Here is a 6,852-nt window from a genome sequence, read left to right as displayed (position 1 = left end):
GGAATTGTCTGGAGCTGGCAGTCAACACAGGAAATTATTAATGCACCTATATTGTCCTGATCCCTACATGATTTGCTTGAGATGCAAATATTGCAGGTCATTTGAAACACAAGTGAAGATGGGCTGGACAGAAACGAATACTAAATGAATCCATACAAACAAACTCTCCTCCTTTACAACTTGAACTCTTCCCTGAGCTTTTGGCCTCGTTTTGTCCTGTAACCCACACTTACAGCAGTGAGATGGAGAGGGTGCTGCATAGAGGTGTGATGGGTGCCTGCGCTGGCACCGCCAGGCTTGGGTGGCCGTGCAACAGTATCTGCAGGCTGCCATCCTTCTGTTCGCAGAGCATCTGAAGAAAGCAAACTGCACTGTTGCTCACACTCCCCGATCCCGTTGTTGTCATTGGCCGGCAGCCACCAATAGTGAGCCAACTGAGTTAACAGACACTTCCGCTCAGCACATAAGGAACCATCTGTTTTAAAAGCCAGAAAGAAAGAAATAAAGTCCCCCCTCTCTCCCTCTCTTTTCCTCCTCTCTCCCCCATTTACTCTTTCTAACACAAGTCTACAATATGCAGGGCTATGTTATTATCCTGCACCTCACTGTTCATCATTTGCAATCTACAGCTAGTTACCAAAATTACTGCTGCGACTAGACTGAATCTCGACTGCCCTTTATTGGCTTTTTAAAATTGTTTCTGAATGAAGGAGTAGCCTGTCAGAAAACTATTTTATTCCATCTGTTTTCCTGGTAAATAACAAAATTGTCTATTTGTTTTTTTGCCTTCACTGCCATCCCATAATTCACCACCAAATGTGGCATTGCAGCAGTTATCACACATGACTCATTTGTAATTTATTGGACATTAGCAAGGTCAGAATCATACTGAAGCCTGATGTTTGTAACATCTTGAAAATCACGGTTGCACGCCCGTCTTGGCTGCCATGGGCTCCTCAGACATGCCAGCTTGTAGCTAAATAAATATTGGCTGAGGGGCATTTGAAAAAACATATTGTCCTGGCTCAACACTCGGTCCCCCTGCCCTCTGTTGCCAAAACAGGACAACGGGGGTCCAGAGCAGAATCTCTTTTCACATGAGCGGTTTGGTCAGCTTGCTGCCTCGGCCTGCTCCTGCAGCCTTTGTGTCTGTGCCTACAGGTCCTCGAGTGTAATGTATTTACTCTGCTCTTCATCGTGTGGCTTGCGGAGGGGATCCTGGAAGCATGCCATTTGCACTATCACACTATGCCTATGTTTCTCATGTGGCTTACGAGGACAATGGTGCGCTTGTCCCATGTGTGTTTTGCAGTTTTTATGATAGCCAGAGATATCTTTGTCACTCCTATTTATGACATGTGTTTTGAGATTGAGCCTCAAATATGAGTTAACCACAGCGGGGTTTATTTTCCTGTTATTTTTAGAGTCTGCTGTGTGCTTATAATTGTTCGCTTATTTTGACTTGGAATACATTTTACTATAAATGTTTTAATTTAACACCAAGGCCGTGGTGCTTTTTTAGTGTTATCTGATATTTAATGACAAGTGCAAAAAGAGTTATCATAGTGTATTTATAACCATGTTTAACACCTTTGCTTGTCTGCTTGATGGCTCCCAAAATCTACTCCCAAACCTCCCTTTTTGCTGCACTTGCTATTTACTGTCCAACATTTCTCAAAACACACAGTTTTCCTCAGCTTTCCTCACATTAGTCTCCACACTTAACCCTGAGCAGGAATCCAGAATAATATTAAGAAAAAATATTACTCTCTGTATTCAATTTAACTGGCAAATACCTCATGAATTCCTCTCTATCCAAGAAATTAAGGTGTATCGTAACAAGTGCATTATTTAGTAGATTTGACATGGCTGCCACATATTCGCCAAGAAAGAATTAACACGCCCGTGGAAAGGAAAGCAAGAAGAAGAAGGAATCTAGTGAAAATAATTAATTAACACAGCCTATTTCTAGTCCTCCTCTTAAGCCTATTTAAAGGGCATTAGGTATTATGAATGTGAGGTGGTCTAAATTTACCCCGTATTATCTATCTTCATCTGACTACATTAGTATACTTTTCCAGGCTCCTTGCTTGCTATTTAAATCTCATTGCATGACTCTGAAATCCAGCCTTTCTTTTGCTTGTGTATTTCACACTCAGATTATTTTTTCCCACCAAGTTTAATCTCTTTTTACAGCAGCTGTGATCAGATTTACGCACCTGAAAACTGTTAAACTAAAAAAGATAAACCCGACATGAGTATTTGCTAAACGGGTGAAAGACGCCCGTAAGTGACTTCAAGAAATGAATTATGTATATGTTAAAGAGAACTCATTTGGGAATTAAGGAGGATAAGTAGCAGTCCATTTTGTGCCTGTTAGGGGCTACACTGGCTGCATTAGGGAGAGCTAATGGGCCCTGGGAGGGGGTGTGGGGTGCATGGGAGGGGGTTGGACCCTTTGCAGCCCAAGGTCTCCAGGCCCCTGTGACAGATGGTTGGCCACCTCGCTGGGTGGCTGTGGCTACAAGGTCTGTCGTGAGGTTGATCTGTTGGGTTGACAGCGTCGCAGAGATCAAACGACATTGTGGAAGGTGAAGAGACGGGTGGCGTGCCAGGCCAGAGAGGCAGAGACGGTGTCAGGGCTCAATTCAAGGGTCTTGGAGGAAGCTGCCAGTGCTGATATTTTTAGAACTAACTCAGAGATAGCTGATATTTTACATGTTTGCATAGTACCTGAAAAAAAGTCTTGAGGGATGTCTTTCTTTGAGACTTAAAACCACAATAACCTAATGAGATAGTACTAGCATCTCTAAGAGCCATACTGTTAATATAACTAAACAGGCTGTCATGAAATACACTAAATATGCTTAATTTTTTGTCTTCAATGAAGTGATTTGGTGTCCCTTGACTTAAATGTGATGAAATCATGATTTTTCTTTAGATTTTGGCGCAGGATAACAGATCTTTAAACCTAAAATAATGGCTACAGTGAGCTGTCTTTGTTGTGTGAAAGCTGTTTTCATGACAAAATAAGTTTCCAGGAATAAAGCTCAAGTTTTTCTCACTTACAAAGCATTTGATACACCACATGTGCATTGAATATATATATATATATATACATATACATATATATTCTTGCACTGGGTACTTTAAAGGTGCATGCACATATGCTATACTGAAAGTGAAAGAAACAAATGTAATTCGAACATATGAGCAAATATGAACATTTTGCCAGGTTAGTCCGAAAAACAACTCTTCATTACATCGACAGTGAAAAACAGGAGTGTCCAATATCCAGGTTTTCATTGAGACGAAGTAGCCGCACACTGTGTTCTCATGTTTATTAAGACACCAACATTACAGCAAACAGCTTTCATTAGGTTTCATCAGACTCTGATCAAAGCTGTTTGCACAAACGCTGGTGTCTTTATAGAGTCTCAGAAATGAGAACATAACATGTGGCTACTTCACTTGGATGGAATGATTTTTTTTTTTTTTGCCTTTTGGTCGGGAATTTTGCACAAACACATTGACTTTAGAGCAGTATGTTCTATTCAATGGGTAGCGAGAGGTTTTGCTAACTTTTACCGATGACAGAACGGTATTTAGTTTGCATTAAGGATCTGTTGCGTTATACCAATGTTTCACTTATTTTGTTTACAGCATTTCTTGAATGGAATTCATGAGGAGCTTTTTAAATGGAAGAAAAGCTTTTCATGGACTCAAGAAAATGACTAAATTAAAAAAAATCCTTTTTTTGGAGTGTTTTCGCTACTGTAAAACATAAACAGGATTTACTCCATTGCACAGTAACATTTAATTACTCCTGAAATATGCCAACATTCTGACAAACAAAAGATATAAAAGTGTTTCTACGATTCTCAGTGAAACTAAAGAGTTGATAAATCCCATTTTAAAAAGAGCAAGGCATCAATTCCCCACCACCAATGCCCCGTGGGCACAAGAGGCCCGGCCTGTTAGGCGATTAGCCCGTCTTACATTCCCGGTGATCGGATTAGACGATTCCCACAGTCTAGTCTGAAACTACTCCCGACCCGCAGCTCCGGAGAGCATCTCAATATCCAATTTCACAGCTTTCTAAACCTGGATCACAGAGGCTATTTATTACTGTCACAGTCTTTGTGTTGGGGGGTGGAAGGGGTGGGGAGTTAGCTTTTGTGTTTCATCTGTTTCGAAGCAGGAAGATGATCAACAAGAGAGTGAAAAGCGTAATGAGTGAGGGACCTGTGGTGTTGCCTGAAACCTCCCAAAAACACAGGATCCTTGTTAAATTAGACAACAACCACGCTTGTTTCAGCAGTCAGCAGCTTCTCCGAGACCTTTGATCCGCACGCCGGCCCCGGTGACTGAAAGAAATTATGACCCAGGTTTGTGTGTGTGTGTGTTTGTGTCCTACAGCACACTGCAGAGTGCTCTCTAATTGATAAAAAAAAGAAATGCAAGAGTAAAGAGTTGACTGTACTTTGAATTTAGGAATCACGACCTCTGAAGAAAATGAGGGTGTTTCAAAAACTTTTTGATTACTGCTCAGAATTGTACTCAGAAATGGTGATTCTGAACAGATGTAGCCAAAATAGAGCCTCCTAGATAATAAAACCATTTATAAGGCAGTCTTAAACTGGACCAGCAGCTGTAATAGGGGCCTCCATTATAGAGGCTTTATAATTTCCCTGCTTTTTCCTCTTAGAGCCTCTGTTGTTCCTCTGAATTACCTCTGAATGATTTATGCTCACTGGTCTGGCCACTGATAGACCCTGGCAACACAGATAGAAACACACTTAGGGCTTTTTGGTGTGTAAACATGCTGTATTAAAAGCCAACTTGTTTCAAACAGCCAAACACATTTGCTGCAACGGGGGCCACTCGGTGTCATTTCACTTGTCAAACACTGCAGTGTCACAGCCAATCAGGGGACTCCAGGGGCAGCACAAGCCATTTAACCTGAGCAAACACAGTGCGCTGTGAAGCCTGAGGATGACTTAAGAGCCTGAGCAAACACTGGCGAGAGCCATCGGGCACGAATCAAGGCAGCCTGGCTGAGGACAAGTCACTCTGGTAATGGGTTTGTGATGACTCAAGATCGAGCGGCCATCTGTTTGTTACAGTGGGGGAGGACCACAATTCACAGTTCAGATACACAGAATATTAGCCGGTAGTGCAGCAGAGGAGGGGAGGATTTGGCTGGTGGCACAGGATGTAAAGCATATGTCCATAAATGGTAAATATGTTGATAGCTGAGGCCCTGATTCCCTGAGTTGGGGCCAGATAACAGGATTTGCATGGCGATTTTCAGCCTCAGCGACAGAATGCCTTTAAAAGGTGTAAGACAACTAATCCTGCAAGTGACCTTCACACTATTCACAACATACAGGTGGAAAATGCTGCAGTGCTGTTGTCCCACCAGCAGCTCACCACTCACATGGAAAACTCACCACATATTTAAAGCACCAAAGTGTTTGCATTGGATTTCAATGATGGGAGTTTGAATAAACCACAGTCATTTGTGTCCGGTCTGTAACCGTGAAGTTCATTTGAACAGCAAAAGTCAAACCACATACAGCCTCTGACACAAAAACTGGTTGAGCTGCTCAGGGATCGTCCGCCTACGTAGTCCGGCACTTTACGGAAGGAATCTTACCTCCTGGAAATCCTTTAAGTGAAAGACTACCATAATGTAAAGATACTTTAAACCCATCTTTGAATTTGTGAAATGTACTCAAAGTCCTGCTGTTAAATTGGCAGGCACTGCACATTTTGGCATTCGATAAACTGTTGGGTTTTATATGTTACTATAAACCACTATATAGTATATAGTGCTTTACATCTATAAGGCAGTCTTAAACAACTTTGAATCTGTTATCTTTAAATATAGATAGAACTGTAAATAAATGTAGAAGGAAAAGAAGAAGAGTACAAATACAAAGTACAAAGAATTATACTTGAATAAATACACTTAATTTCTTTCCTCCACCAACAACGATAATGTCTACATGTTCCAATAATCTGCTTAAATTAAATGTTGGATTATATTTTCTTATGTACATTTTCTTCTTAAGAACAGAAGTGTGGTGCTGAAATATTTTTGCTAAAAATAGTTACATTTGATTATAGTGATCAGACCGTAAATACACACAGGATATAACTAATTATCTAAAAAGGTAGTCCCGTCTTCACCTCATTGACCTACTTTTTCAATAGTGAACAAGCACTCTTTACTCCAGATTAGTGCCATTTTAAGGGGAAAACCCAAAATAGAAGCGTCATTCATCATATTAAAAGCCGCACCGCTGTTTTTACTTTTGTACATGTCGGATTAGATGTTGTTAAATATCCTCGGGGAAGCAATCAGGTGTTTAAAGTTAAGGGCAATTCCCTTCCCTACAGACAATCAATAAAAAAGAAAAACCTAAGCGTGGGGACTGTAATAGGCTCGGCTTGTAACCTGCTCTGACAAATTAAGGCAAGTGGTGTTTTTTCATTACTTACACATCCGTTTTCATTTTTCAAATCAGTGGAACCAATTAAACAATGCTTCCTTAAATTAGTCATTGATTTTTAGCAATAGTGACACCTTACAGAAGGAAATGATAACTTTAAGGGAGTGTTTCTGGTTTTTTGTTGCTGTTTTTTTTTTCATTACTGCCAGCACCAGGCACAAAAGGACAGAAACAATTCACCTACATGAAAAAGCGAGGTCTTAAATTAGCCATTGATTTTTCCTCAGGTGTCACTTTGGTTAAATGCTCTGTGATTGGGAGTTTTCTTTCCAACTTGGAAATTGACAAGAGTCTATAATCTATTAGTCTACACACACACACACACACACACACA

This window comes from Oreochromis niloticus, linkage group LG11 (genome assembly GCF_001858045.2).
Source record: "Oreochromis niloticus isolate F11D_XX linkage group LG11, O_niloticus_UMD_NMBU, whole genome shotgun sequence".
Taxonomy (NCBI): domain Eukaryota; kingdom Metazoa; phylum Chordata; class Actinopteri; order Cichliformes; family Cichlidae; genus Oreochromis; species Oreochromis niloticus.
This window is presented reverse-complemented; position numbering follows the sequence as displayed.